The 13,779-nt window shown below is 39.6% G+C and overlaps 1 long non-coding RNA gene and 1 pseudogene across 2 annotated transcripts; both read left to right on the plus strand.

The window, feature by feature from the left end:
• Positions 1-3,202: 3,202 nt before the first annotated feature.
• Positions 3,203-10,051, plus strand: LOC134216116 (uncharacterized). 2 transcript variants are annotated; one of them, XR_009980495.1, is made up of 4 exons: positions 3,203-3,320; positions 4,728-4,925; positions 4,995-5,183; positions 9,836-10,051. It is a non-coding gene; the product is annotated as an uncharacterized LOC134216116 (long non-coding RNA). The 2 variants fall into 2 exon arrangements; XR_009980494.1 differs by lacking the exon at positions 3,203-3,320 and adding an exon at positions 3,631-4,291.
• Positions 10,052-10,243: 192 nt separating this feature from the next.
• On the plus strand, positions 10,244-13,779 carry LOC134209644 (uncharacterized; annotated as a pseudogene).

The raw sequence follows: 13,779 nt of genomic DNA on the forward strand, positions 1-13,779 counted from the left end.
CCAGTGACTCAATCCAGATAGGGGTACCGCGTTTCGCAGAACGCTTGCTGGTCATATTAACCTATAACGTAACAAAGGCTCCACATCAAGAGACAGGAAGCAGAACAATATATTCAACAAAAAGCACGGCGCAGTCAAAAGAGGATTCCAGCAAGGAGATACTGTTTACGCCAAGATCCATCGTGTGAACTCCTGGCAATGGCAACCTGCAACCTAACATCTTGTCCTTTTAATCAACTCAAATGGCGGATCCATATGGAGTGCTTTAGGTGACCCTTTTTGGATTTTTCCAAACAAAGATTCCATAGTATGATGTGGAAATTTGATTTTCACGCTTAAAATTTTGGGTTGTTCCAATTTAAATGAAAGTGAGTAAAGATTACTCAATTTTGAGTAGTTCATTTCAGGAGTGTGATGCGTTATCATCGTCGGACTGGTTGGAGTCTTCGCTGCTTACATTGGTTTGTTATTATGTTGCAGACCAGTAGGCGCAACCCGGTACCTACACATGGATGAAAGTTGTCCGACAAGTCCGAATGCAATATTTGATTTACATGCACGCTAACCCATTCCTACTCAAAATTGAGTCGAATCCGACTTATTCATTTCATGTAGCTTAATGGAGGAGGCCTATGCCAATTTTAAAATGAAACTGCAATCGCTTTGTAGAAATATTATCCCAGGGTGTCTATTCATATGATAAAGCAATGTAAGCTGTTTTCAAGATTAATTTCAAGGTTTCACCATAAAAGATGATTGATTAATTCATAATGGAGTAAATATCATGAAAATTATAAAAATTGGATTTATAAGAATTTTGTCTATTTTATGTCATATTTTGCTAACTCTCGAAGTTCAGATAACTATGCCTATTCATTATTTATATATTATTAAATTTATATATTTTTAAAATTAATTATATATTAAAGTTTTTTCATTATTTCTGGGAACTGTTTTTCGAGGAGCTATAGCGTTTCACACAAGTTTCACACTGTAAATTTTAGACATAGAGCAAAGTACCCTTAGACAAAATTGTAGAAGGAAAATAGCGCTAGAAGTCCGTCATACAACACTTTTTCGGAATTCCGTCTCTGGAATTAGTTATTGGCTGAATACAAAATGATAATGATATGATAAGTTCAATCCCTGCTTCTAACAAATATAGAAAATCAGAATTATTCACTATACATATAAACATATTCAATGAAACATTAATATTGACAAATGATGATGAGATGTGGGCAGGCTAGGGAAGTTCACATTTCAAAAATGTTCAAAAATTCCTACTCCCATATGTCTATTAGCATCATTTTGATAATATAGGGGAAATGTTCCGATCTCAATCTCACTGTACATATATCCATTTCATCGCTCAACAAAGAAATACGGCACCAAATTCGTTGCTTCTTTTTGCCAACATCTGTCAACTGCTGAAAAAATCACAAAAATAATAGGGTAGAATACGGCATTGGCAGGGTGCGACAGTTGTTGGCACCCTCAACAATATTTGCGTTTTCCAGCAAACATACACTATTTATGAACATAATTTTGATTCAATCACACAATTTCAAGTCTAAGCTTTCATTTGAATAAGTTGTTTGTGTAAAAGTAGCAAGATTTGATGTGTTAATCACCGAAACAAATTTGCACCTACGAAATCCTTGCCATTATTGCATTGCCAAAGAAAGCAGCGCACGAATAGCAAACTGTTACTTACTTTTTTGGATCGCCTGTTTCTCCTCTTTATTGCGTTTGACACGATAAATTAGGTACATACACTACTTTTTACACTTTATTACCACTTGATTATTACCACAAAGAGCAAATTTATGCAATATTTGCTCTATATTTCACTAAATAAAATCGGGACTGTTCGTTTTCTTTGACAGCAGCACACTTCGGAATAGAGCGAGAGAATGTGTTTGTGAGCATATCAAACACACGCTAAAAAGATACCACGCACAATTTTATGTGATTTGATTTTAGCAAAAATACGAACGAAATATCCGGCGATGGCATTTATTTAAAAAAAAAAGTGTTAAAATACAAATGCTTCATATTTTTTACGCAGACCATGCATTATATCAAAGGTGATAGTAACACCGTAAGTATTTTAACCCTTATGTGGCTGACAGGACCGTATTCCTTTTGCAACTTCAATACTTTCCAAGCTCAACAAAAAAATCATAACCATTCCTGTTCTTACATTGCGCATTTCAATCATAAATAATTGTCTACTTTTAGGTTATTATCTATTATTCAACTGTGAAACGTAGTGTAAGAATGGGGTGGCTCTAGCGGCTGGATAGGACAGTGCTGCCCATTATTCAACATATGAAGTCTTACGAGGTGGAATATATTGTTAATATACTATACTACCAGAACCGACGAGCTTCGTTTCATCTAAAATTGATTAATTATATATTTTTTACATTATTTAAAAGAAGTATTCGAAATTTGCAAATTTAGATTCCATTTTTTAGATTATTTTCGATTAAAGCAGAAATTTGTACTTTATTTGTATGGGAGCCTACCCTCCAGAAGAGGAGGGCTAATACCAGGAACTAATAACCGGGACGAGACACTCGGATTTTTTTGCGTGTTGCGCTTGAAGTCTCCATCGGTGTGTAGAGTTCTAGGTATACAGTTGAAAAGACACTAAGTCACACGCTATAATCTGTCAACTTTTGAGCATATCCTTTTCACCGTGCATACCTGACAAATGAATTTGTTTTTGTTTTTCTCGACGTTTGTCAAAAGTTTTGTTTTTCTTTTCCGGTTTTCAATAATTAAATTATTTTGGTTTGCTTTGTAATTTTATTGAGTATCTACGAAAATCTGTTTATTTACAATGTGCATCAGGTCAAGGAAAAAGTGTTGGAAATTTACAGGTAGGATTAACAAAAAAATAGGATGGAAAAATAAATTGTATATATCTGGATCACTTGATTTACAGCCATCTCCTCACGGCGTATGTCCGACTTTCCCGCTTCACCATTGGCAGCTTATTCCAACACGATGGTCCATACACTAGCACACTTTTCCTGCTAGATGTACTATGTCGAGAGATGTTGACACCTCTTATGCATTCCAGCTGTGATCGTATCCGGGTAGCGTTCCGTCGATAGCCGTTTTCATAAAGCCACTAATCTGGAATCGGTATATATACTATATATACTATAGTTGGGCGGTATATCGTGCCCAAGAATTTCTTTCCGTTATGCTGCAGTCGTGTCTCGATGACGAAGGCGGTGGATGAAACGGATAGCTGACTTAAAGCAACGATGGAGGTGCTCTTTGAGCGCAGCAGACAGACCCGGGTAGTATACATTACATAGCAGCAGGTGAAGAATGGCACTATTACGGCTTGCACTAGCCTTCGTTTTGTTTGTTTTGAAAGCACAGAGACAAATCGCATGAATGTCCTCAGAGTGTTATACACCTTCTTCACCACGTCATTCACCTGCTGTGCCCAACTTAGTTTGCAGTCGTTGCAGGCCATGGGACAGCATGCCACGAAGGAAATCCTTACGGGATACAAAAGTGCCAATTCAAATTCGACGCAAAACTAAAGCAGCAATAACGCTGACTCGGGTAAAACCGAACTTGAAACCGGTTTGTTTACGTTTCCGCTTACGTCATTCACCTGCTGTGCCCAACTTAGTTTGCAGTCGTTGCAGGCCATGGGACAGCATGCCACGAAGGAAATCCTTACGGGATACAAAAGTGCCAATTCAAATTCGACGCAAAACTAAAGCAGCAATGACGCTGACTCGGGTAAAACCGAACTTGAAACCGGTTTGTTTACGTTTCCGCTGGTCGAGAAACTAAACAACGAGAGATCAAGTCCGGTGCTAACCCTTGGACAGGCTTCGATGAATTGCAGCCATTTACATGCTACCGGAAGTGATCGTTGCCACGCCAGTTCGAAACTGCCAGCGGTACAAGCAATACTATGTGTTGACAAACAGGACCGTCTTTTCGAGACGGATTTCGGCGAACAAATAGTCCTGTGCAACGCTGCCGAAGCTGAGGGTCGATATTGCGAAAGCTAGTTGAGTGATCCCGCACTGATCCGGTTGCGTTGGGTTTAAAATTTGTTTACTGTAGGTCAGTCGAACGACATACCAATCATTTGCTCCGCGATTCCGAAGAACGACCAAAATTTTTTTGCCGGGCGCAGCGTCACGTTGCATCGATTTCTCTAGTGAGTAGAGAACCCGAAACGGAATATGGAAATCAAATTTAAAGTCAATTATAGGAAAGCAATTAACTATTATAGACCCCCAGGGTGAGTTCAATCAGATTTTCAAATGTCAATTTCGAAGAATAACGTCGTGTATTTGTAAAACTTTTTATTAGGGGAACAGACGGCTTTGGCAGGTTTTTTTCTATTATTGGCAGGGGGTTTTGTGTCGACCGATTTTTATGAAATTTGGCCACAATATTCTTTGATATGCAAAGAATGTTCGGGCCAAATTTGAGCATAAAAAAACCAGTCATAAAAAACCCCCCTGACAATAATATAACAAAACCTGCCAAAGCCCTCATTACCCCTAGATATTTTTATGATAATGATGATGGTCATTCATCATTCCATTTAATATGTTGGAAATTTCCTCGCCTAAGACATAAAGTGCAAAATACCGCTACTAGAAGATCTACTATTGATCCTTTTACCCTATTTAATTTGAAATAGTTATATTTATTTTTATTCACTTCTTCAGACTATAGTGGCCTCTACAGTGTCTTCATTTCGAATGGTTCATAACTACGATGCCAACTACAAAGGAACTGTAAGTCGTGTTCCTGGTCGTTCACTTTTCCTGCTGCGCATCTCACCTTTCCATTCCCCTCAAATCAAACACCATTTTCGCCGAGTTACAACTTTTAATGCTGATAAAAGTTTGTAATAATCTATTCTGGTAAGTTTTATATACATATATATAGAAAATTATGAAAGAGTTTAATTTTTATCCCATATTTCTATTCAGAGTCAACAACAACATGCACGGTAACTTTGAAACAACTATTGAAAAATCTGAATGGGTTTCCTGAATACAGTCACGACATGTTCTACCGAGCAATATACCGGGATGAATGAGCCGGTTAAAGCAATCACAATTGAAAAGGATCGGTTGCATTGATGTCTTGAAATTCCTAGAGGATGTACCGGATGTAACGTAAGTCAGAACTTAGCTAGATCTTTGAATGATTTTTTAAACATATTCGATTCTAAACGAAATATTTCTAGTGTTCTAAACAGAATCTTTCCTAGGTATCGAATGGAATTTCTTATGTTTTTTTTAAATTTTCTCCTGGGATACCAAACGACATCTTTTAAATCAGATGTCTATGATTTTACAAACATTTGAATGATTTCGAAACGGCATCCCTCTGGGATTACAGAAGGTGTCCCGGAATTTCGAACGTAATAGTTCTGGGTTTACAATAACATTCAAAAGAAAATGTTTTTAGAAGTTTGAACGGAACCCTTCTAGAAATTTGAATAGAATCGTTCTGCGATTCTGTAGAGTGAATCAGTCTGATTGTGAAGAGAATCTTTCTGAGATATCGTATGAAATCCTTTGAATGCGATAAATTATGTTAATGTTCGGATCATATTCAGAACGGAATGATTGGACTTTTTTTTAATGGTTTTCTGGGGTTTTGAACGGAATTCTTCTGGTATTTTGAATGAATACGATCTTGCACGAATTTTTTCTAGGATTACAAACCAAATCTTTTTGGAATTGCAAAGAAAATAGTTCTGGAAATCCTTCTGCTTTTCCGATAAAAAATTGTTGGGATTGCAAATGGAATGTTTCTGGAATGCTTCTGGGAATCCGAACCGTATCTCGAACCGAATCCATTCGGGGCTCCGAACCGAATACTTTAGGCAATACGAACAGAATCCTTTTAGAATTCCGAACCCTTTCCGGGACCTTTAAGAAATTTCATGGAGAATTCTTTACAGATTTTGTGGAGAATCCTTCAGGAATCTCAGTAGGATTTTTAAGGCGAACTATGAGGAATTCTTTGAAGATTTCATGGATAATCAGTAATGGATTCCGTGAGGAATTCTTTAGAGATATTATGAGGAATCCTTTAGAGATTCCTTTAGGTATTTCATGGGGATTCTTTTAGGGATTCTATGAGGAATCATTTAGGGATTTCATAAAGAATTCTTTAAGGATTCCATAGGAAATCCTTACACGGTTAGATCACTTTACCCATCAATGGGTACTCTGTTATTGTTGATATTATTCCCACCGTGAAAAAGAGATTATACAGAGAAACCTTTAGTGATCCTAATAAAAAAATTTAAGGGATTCCATGGTAATATTTTAGATATTGCATAAAAATCGTTTAAGTATTCCACAGGGAATTCTTTTAGGGATTCCATGGAAATATTTTAGGGATTCCATGTGGACTCCTTCAGGGATTCCATTAGAAATACTTTCAATGGAGAATGCTTTAGGGATTCCATTAGAAAACCTTGAGAGCTCGCTTCAGGGATTCCATGGGAAATCCTTTAGGGATTCCATTACGATTCCTTTAGGGATTTCGTGAAAGATCTTTTAGGGATTCCAGGAGGAAGCCTTTTAGGGATTCCATGAAGAATTCTTTACGGATTCCTTAGGAAATCCTTAACGGATTTTACGAAGAAACGTTTAGGGATCCTAATGGGATTTTTTTTTGGGGATTCCATGAAAATCTTTTAGGGATTTCATAAGGAATTGTTTACGGATTCCATGGGGAATCCTTTAGGGATTCTATATTCTATGCAATTCTTTAAGGGATTCCATGGACATGTTTAAGCGATTCATTAGAAATACTTCAGGTATTCTACGGGAAATCCTTTGGGGATTCAATTGAAAATCCTTCAGGGATTCCTTGGAGACTCTTTTGGGATTCCTTAAGGAATATTTCAGGGATTTTTTCTTTTAGCGATCTTTTAGGGATCCCATTTGGAATCCATTAGATGAGGAATCTACTAGGGATTCAGATTGCTTTAGGGATTCGATTAGCAATCCTTCGAGGATTCCATGAGGAATCCTTTAGGAGTTCCATGGAAAATCCTTGAGGGCTCGCTTCAAGGATTCCATGGGGATCTTTTAGCGATTTCATAAAGAATACTTTTGGAATTCTATGGCAATTCCTTTTGGTATTCCATGCGAAATTCTTTAGGGATTTCGTAGAGAATCCCTTAGAGATTTCTTGGGGAATACCTAGGGGTATTATGAGGAATCCTTTTGAAGCAGTCTCTATTGATTAACTAAAGGATTTTCCATGGAGTCTCTAAATGTTTTCCCATGGAATTCCTAAAGAAATCCACATGGAATCGTTAACATTCATTAAAGATTCCCCATGGAAGCCCTAAAGACATCCATTCTAATTTGCATCCCTAAAATACACCCCATGAAAACTCTGAAGGATTCCCCATGGAATCAACAAAGGATTTTTCATGGATTCATAAAAGGATTCCTCAAGGAATCGCTAAAGGATTCCCCTATGCAATCCCTAATAGATTTGCCCTGGAATCCCTAAAGGATTTCCACTGAAATCCCTAAAGGATTTCCACTGAAATCCCTAAAGGATTCCCACAGGAATCCCTAAAGGATTCCCACTGGAATCCCTAAAGGATTCCCACTGGAATCCCTAAAGGATTCCCACTGGAATCCCTAAAGGATTCCCACTGGAATCCCTAAAGGATTCCCACTGGAATCCCTAAAGGATTCCCACTGGAATCCCTAAAGGATTCCCACTGGAATCCCTAAAGGATTCCCACTGGAATCCCTAAAGGATTCCCACTGGAATCCCTAAAGGATTCCCACTGGAATCCCTAAAGGATTCCCACTGGAATCCCTAAAGGATTCCCACTGAAATCCCTAAAGGATTTCAACTGGAATCCCTAAAGGATTCCTCTTGGAATCTCTAAAGGATTCCCCTTGGAATCCCTAAAGGATTCCTCTTGGAATCCCTAAGGGATTCCTCTTGGAATCCCTAAAAGATTCCCCTTGGAATCCCTAAAGGATTCCCACTGGAATCCCTAAGGGTTAAGAAAATTATTTTGAGCTTTTTAGTGGAATGGAATCCCTAATAGATTTTCCCTTGAAATCCCTAAAGGATTCCTTAAAGGATTATCATTGGAATCCCTAAAGGATTACCTTTAGAATCCCTAAAGGATTCCCTCTGGAATCCCTAAAGGTTTCCTTCTGGAACCCCTAAAGGTTTCCTTCTGGAATCCCTAAAGGATTCCCTCTACAATCTATAAAGGATTCCCCTTGAAATTCCTTTTGGAAAGGATTTTCTTTGGAATACCTACATGGATTCCTTTCAAAATTCCAGATGGATTCCTTCTGGAGTCCCAGCGGGATTTTCTTTGGAATCCTAGAAGGATTCTGTTCGGAATTTCAGATCAATTTCATTGTAATCCAAGAAAGAATCCCTTCGAAATCTTTGATGGTTTGTCTTCGGAATCCCACAAGGATTGCGTTCCGAATGACAGAAGGATTAGGTTTGGAATCTGAGAAGAATTTTCTTTACGATTCCAGAAAGATTCCCTTTACCATCTCAGAAGAAAACACTGACGGATTCCATTTGCAATCCCAGAAGGATTTTCTTTGGAATCTCAATGGATTCCTTTTGGAATCTAAGAACAATTCCCTTATGCATTCCTTTGAGATCACGGTATACGTAAGTAAGTAAGAAAGATTCTCATTTGAATCGCAGAAGGATTCTGTTCGGAACCTCAGAAGAATGTTTATCGAAACTCAAGAAGGATCTCTTCGGAATACCAGAAGGATTCCTTTTAGAATTCCAAAAAAAATCACAGATGAATTCTGTTTTTAACTCCAGATGGATTCTCTTTGAAATCTGTGATGTATTCCTTTCGGAATCTAAGAATATTTTTCAGAGGAATCCAAAAACGATTTCCTTCGGAATCCCAGAAGGTTTACCTTGGGAATCGCAGAAGCAATCCAGTTTTCCGCGAGCGGCAATGGCCGCCAGCTTGCTCGCGGGTTAGTCTCTGATTTGACGTTTCTTGAGGTCAACTGCACCCACCATTCGAGCATTTTGATCAATGATGTATATAAGAAGGCTTGAATTCACTGAATCAGCACCTTCTTATATGCAACATTGGTCAGAATCCTCGAGCGGTGGGTGCAGTTGACCTCCAGACACGTCAAATCAGAGACTGAACCGTAAGCAAGCTGGCGGCCATCACCGCTCGCGGAAAACTGGATACCTTCGGAATCCCATAAAGATTCCATTCGAACTCTGACAAAAAATTTCCTCGTTGTTCCAGATCGATTTCCATTGGAATCATAGAAAAAAAAAACTTCTGAATCCCAAACAGATTCCTTTGAATCCCACAAGGATTCCCTTCGGAATACCAGAAAGAATTTCCTTCGGAATCTTAGAAGGATTTTCTTTGGAACCCCAGAAGGATTCCGTTCTAAATATAAGAAAAAAAAACCATCAGAATCCAAGAAGGACTCTTCCTTTCAAAAATTTTCTTGAAAATGCCGTAGAATTCCCTTTGCAATTTCACAATGATTCGCTTTGGAATTTCAGAAGGATTCTTTTTGGAATCGCAGGATTCCGTTCGGAATCTCAGATCAATTTCATTGTAATTAGGTTTCTCTTCGGAATCCCACAAGGATTGCGTTCCGAATGACAGAAGAATTCGGTTTGGAATCTGAGAAGAATTTTCTTTACGATTCCAGAAAGATTCTCTTCGGAGTTCCAGAAGGCATCCCTTCGTAATCTCAGAAGCATTCTATTCTGAATGTTAGAAGGGTTTAATTCAATTTTTTTTCTCTTATAGGACACCGAACGTCAAACCAAAATCTACTGACTTAACAGGCGTGTCCGTTTCCGTGAAGCGTCCGTTGGACGCCATGGACCGGTGAATGGATACGACTGTTATATACTGCAGAGGCCACTCCGACATTAGGTTGAATGAAACATATAATGCTGCCACGAATATACCCCTCTCTGTGTGAAAAGAAGACCGTTGATGTAGCAAAACCGTCAAGCGTTACTACGCGATCTAAAGAAAATTTAATTAATTAACTTCGGTTTATTAAATTGTTTTTATAAATATATATTTATTTACAATAAAATGAAACAATTAACTTCCTGAAAGAAAATCACCATAAAAATTCAATTCACAAATTTTCGAGTACTGTTTTACATCATATACTATTCCAGGGTGGGACGACCCTACGTTGTGATGTTTTTTAACGGTGATTCTCCGGGCGACGAATAAGTAAAAACGACTGCTGACTGAACAACTGTTGATTTATTACCTCCGAGATGCTGCCGTTGCAGAGGATATGGTAGAGGAAGAATTTTTAGACGCTAACGAGACTTTAATCGAAGAAGAGATGCTTGAACTGTCCAGCGCTCAAAAACCAAAACGAAAATCAAAGAAAGGCAAACAATCTCAGAACAAAGAAAAAAATTCTCATCAAAGTATTACAAGAATCTAGAAATGGAACTGTTGGCTCGAGACAAAAGCTTCCACGTAACATTGTCTGCCTATTTGGACATTTGTCTCGCCAATGGGATGATCAATCGTGCCTACGCAACCGTGCTCAATTACAGGCATCAGGGCTTGGATGAATGAAGCAATGAAGATGATGACCGATGCTTCAGCACTAGACATACTCCCGAAGAAGGTAGCTTCATGAGAGAACAGTTTCAAAGTGCTTAGTGAAGAATGCTTCCTCGCTCCCTATGACACTGTTGTATGAAACAGTTGGAGAGTGAAATCAAGCACCCGCTAGTGTAGAGAATATTTAACTCTCTTGCCTCATTTAAACTGAGTTGCGCATTGCTGTTGGAATGAATGTGTGAAAGAGAGGTATATAATGTAGGCTCTCTCTTTCTCGCTAATATGGTCTTGTATTTACACAACACTCACTCGCATCTGAAACACTGCCGATGAACGAAGGAAGCATCCTCAATTCACGCCGCCCTGCGAACGATGCATCCTTGGCACTAGCCGGCTTGTGAAGATGCCTTGTATTTGCCTCTTCCCTTGTTCGTGCCGAAAGCAGCACGTCATCGAGCGACCTTCAATCGGTGCACCGAAATTAAAGCCTCGCTGTGGGCTAAAAACGAAGCATTCGTTCGTTTTTGAACGAATTTTCCAAGGCCTGACAGGCATAAACGAAAACGCAAAGTTCCAGATATTGGAATATATAACCTTCTGTTACATGGTTACGCTGAGAATGGCAATGTTTTAAAAATAAAACATATTTTGATGATTCTGAAAGAGGATAATATTGAACCAACGCCTCAAACATATGCTGCCATTGTCGAGTGTCTTGGTAGATTGGAAACCACTGATGACGTTATGACAGATTCGATAACGTATCTCAAGGAAGCGGAGGCCAAAGGATTCACAATGGACGCTGTGTTGAACCAAAGCAAATTTGTGCGCGATTAGCGGGAAACTGTGCTGAATTTGTTCTGTGAGTTGAAGCCGGAGTACAAACCTAACTATACTGCTCCACCGTTGCTGTATGACAATCACCTATTGAACTCACTCAACGAGAATGTCAGGCCTCCCAACGAAAGGCACATCAGTGGAGGAGATGTTAAAGTGGCTGGTTCTGAAATAATGGAACCGAAGGCAGGATTTACGCGGGACCAACTGGAAGAATTTAGCAAAGCTCAAGTGGAATTGGAATTGAAGGGGCACCTAACGGTGAAGAGCATCCAAAACCCCAAATGATACAGTTAAGCAATACGTAAGTAGTGACACCTATTGAAGGTGACTTTCAACAATACAGAGCCTCGAGCTTTCCTCATAGAGGATTGTTTGTAGATTACCTCCCATACCATTAAAATTGGTTATTTTACCAACCAACAATTTCTAAAACACTTGTTTTTTAATTCTAGCGCAAAGAACTTGAAGAGCTTTGGAAAGTTTGGGCTAAACAAATCACTTTGACATTCCAACGGGATCTTAACACATTGAAAGCAGTAACAGAATCAAAATCTAACCGTGCCATCAACCTGTTTCCGTACCTCAAGGTTCTGAGCGTGGCACAGTTCACCGAAATTATCTTGGATGAAGCCCAGATGTTGCTCGAGGGATCAGATTCATTCAGTTATGTCCAATCGCAACTGCAAAAAGAACTTGGCTACAAGGTTGAGTCTCGATATAACGTGGAGCAAAAACGAAAAAGCTGAGTGTTGGACAAGACGTGTGAAATCTACAGTTTGTATTGCGATGTGTTGTCGGAAGAAAACAGTAGCGATAACTCGAGACAACTGTGGCAAAGACTTGTCCATGATAATAGGAACGATGGACTCAGTTTGGATATCCAGTTAGCGTCGTGGTCCAGAGCTGCGGCTACCTCAACAAGCCCATCAACAGTCCGAACGCATCAACCAGGCAAATCCCCAAGATATGTACCCTACGCTCGATGCACTCAATTAACTAGCTGCTATTCCTTGAAAAATCCACGAGGAAGTTTTGAATATAATTCTGGAGGTGTTCAACAATGGAGGCAATGCTAAACTCGATATTCCGGAGCCACCGAGTGCGCTTCCTGGAATTGTTGAAACCATACCGCGAAATGAAATGACCGGCTACGATCGTTTTAAAATGATGCGCCAAAAGCTGACGCATCGGCGGAAGGAAGGAGACATGTACAGCTTGTGGTGCGATGCACTGTACCGGCTATCATTGGCCAACCATTTCCGGGACAAAGTATTTTGGCTTCCGCAAAACATAGATTTTCGTGGAAGAGTATACCCGATTCCACCCCATTTGAACCATTTGGGACACGATCTGGCTCGCAGTTTAATGATCTTTCACCAAAAGAATCCCTTGGGTCAAGATGGCTTTAAACCATTTAAACTTTAAATTGTTGAAGTTGCATTGCATCAACCTAACCGGATTGAAGAAGCGAGTGTCAGTTGAGGATCGTTTGAAGTACGCAGACGGAATAATGGACGATATTTTAGATTCTGCTGATCGACCCTTGACCGGTCGAATGTGGGGAAGTACATCTGACGAACCGTGGCAAACTTTGGGATGCTTCATAGAAGTTGCAAAGGTGCTTCGATGCCCTGATCCAGCAAAATTCATGAGTGGCTTCCCTATCCATCAAGATGGTTCGTGCAATGGTCTACAGCACTATGCAGCGTTGGGTCGAGATACGGTTGGAGCTTCTATTGGCATTACATCCCCACACTGGGACAGAGCCGCCTCGCAGCTTAGTATTCATTAAGCACTTCCACAGTTATTAACCATTTTTGCATTCGTATATCACGAGGCTAACACGATGATACTTTATGCCCAGGGAAATCGAGACAATTTCCAATCCGAAAATTGCCTAGACCGGCACCGGGAATCGAACCCAGCCACCCTCAGCATGGTCTTGCTTTGTAGCCGCGCGTCTTACCACACGGCTAAGGAGGGCTCCACGCTACGGTTAGAGCAAAGAGCGTTAATCTCGCCCCTTCTCATGTACCCCAGGATGTATACAGTGCGGTAGCTGCCTTAGTAGAAAAAAATCGTGCCAAAGATTCTGAGAATGGCGTGAAAGTTGCACAGATCCTTGAAGGTCGCATACAACGGAAAGTTATAAAAAAAAAAACTGTCATGACCACTGTGTACGGCGTGACGCGCTTCGGTTCTCGGAAACAAACCGCCCGCAAGTTGGAATACATCGAAGTTTTTCCAAAGAATGGGTTTGGTCCGCTTCCAGCTACTTAACGGTGAAAACCTTCAATGAAAAGATATTTTAG

Source organism: Armigeres subalbatus, chromosome 2 (assembly GCF_024139115.2).
Source record: "Armigeres subalbatus isolate Guangzhou_Male chromosome 2, GZ_Asu_2, whole genome shotgun sequence".
In the NCBI taxonomy this organism is placed as follows: Eukaryota; Metazoa; Arthropoda; class Insecta; order Diptera; family Culicidae; genus Armigeres; species Armigeres subalbatus.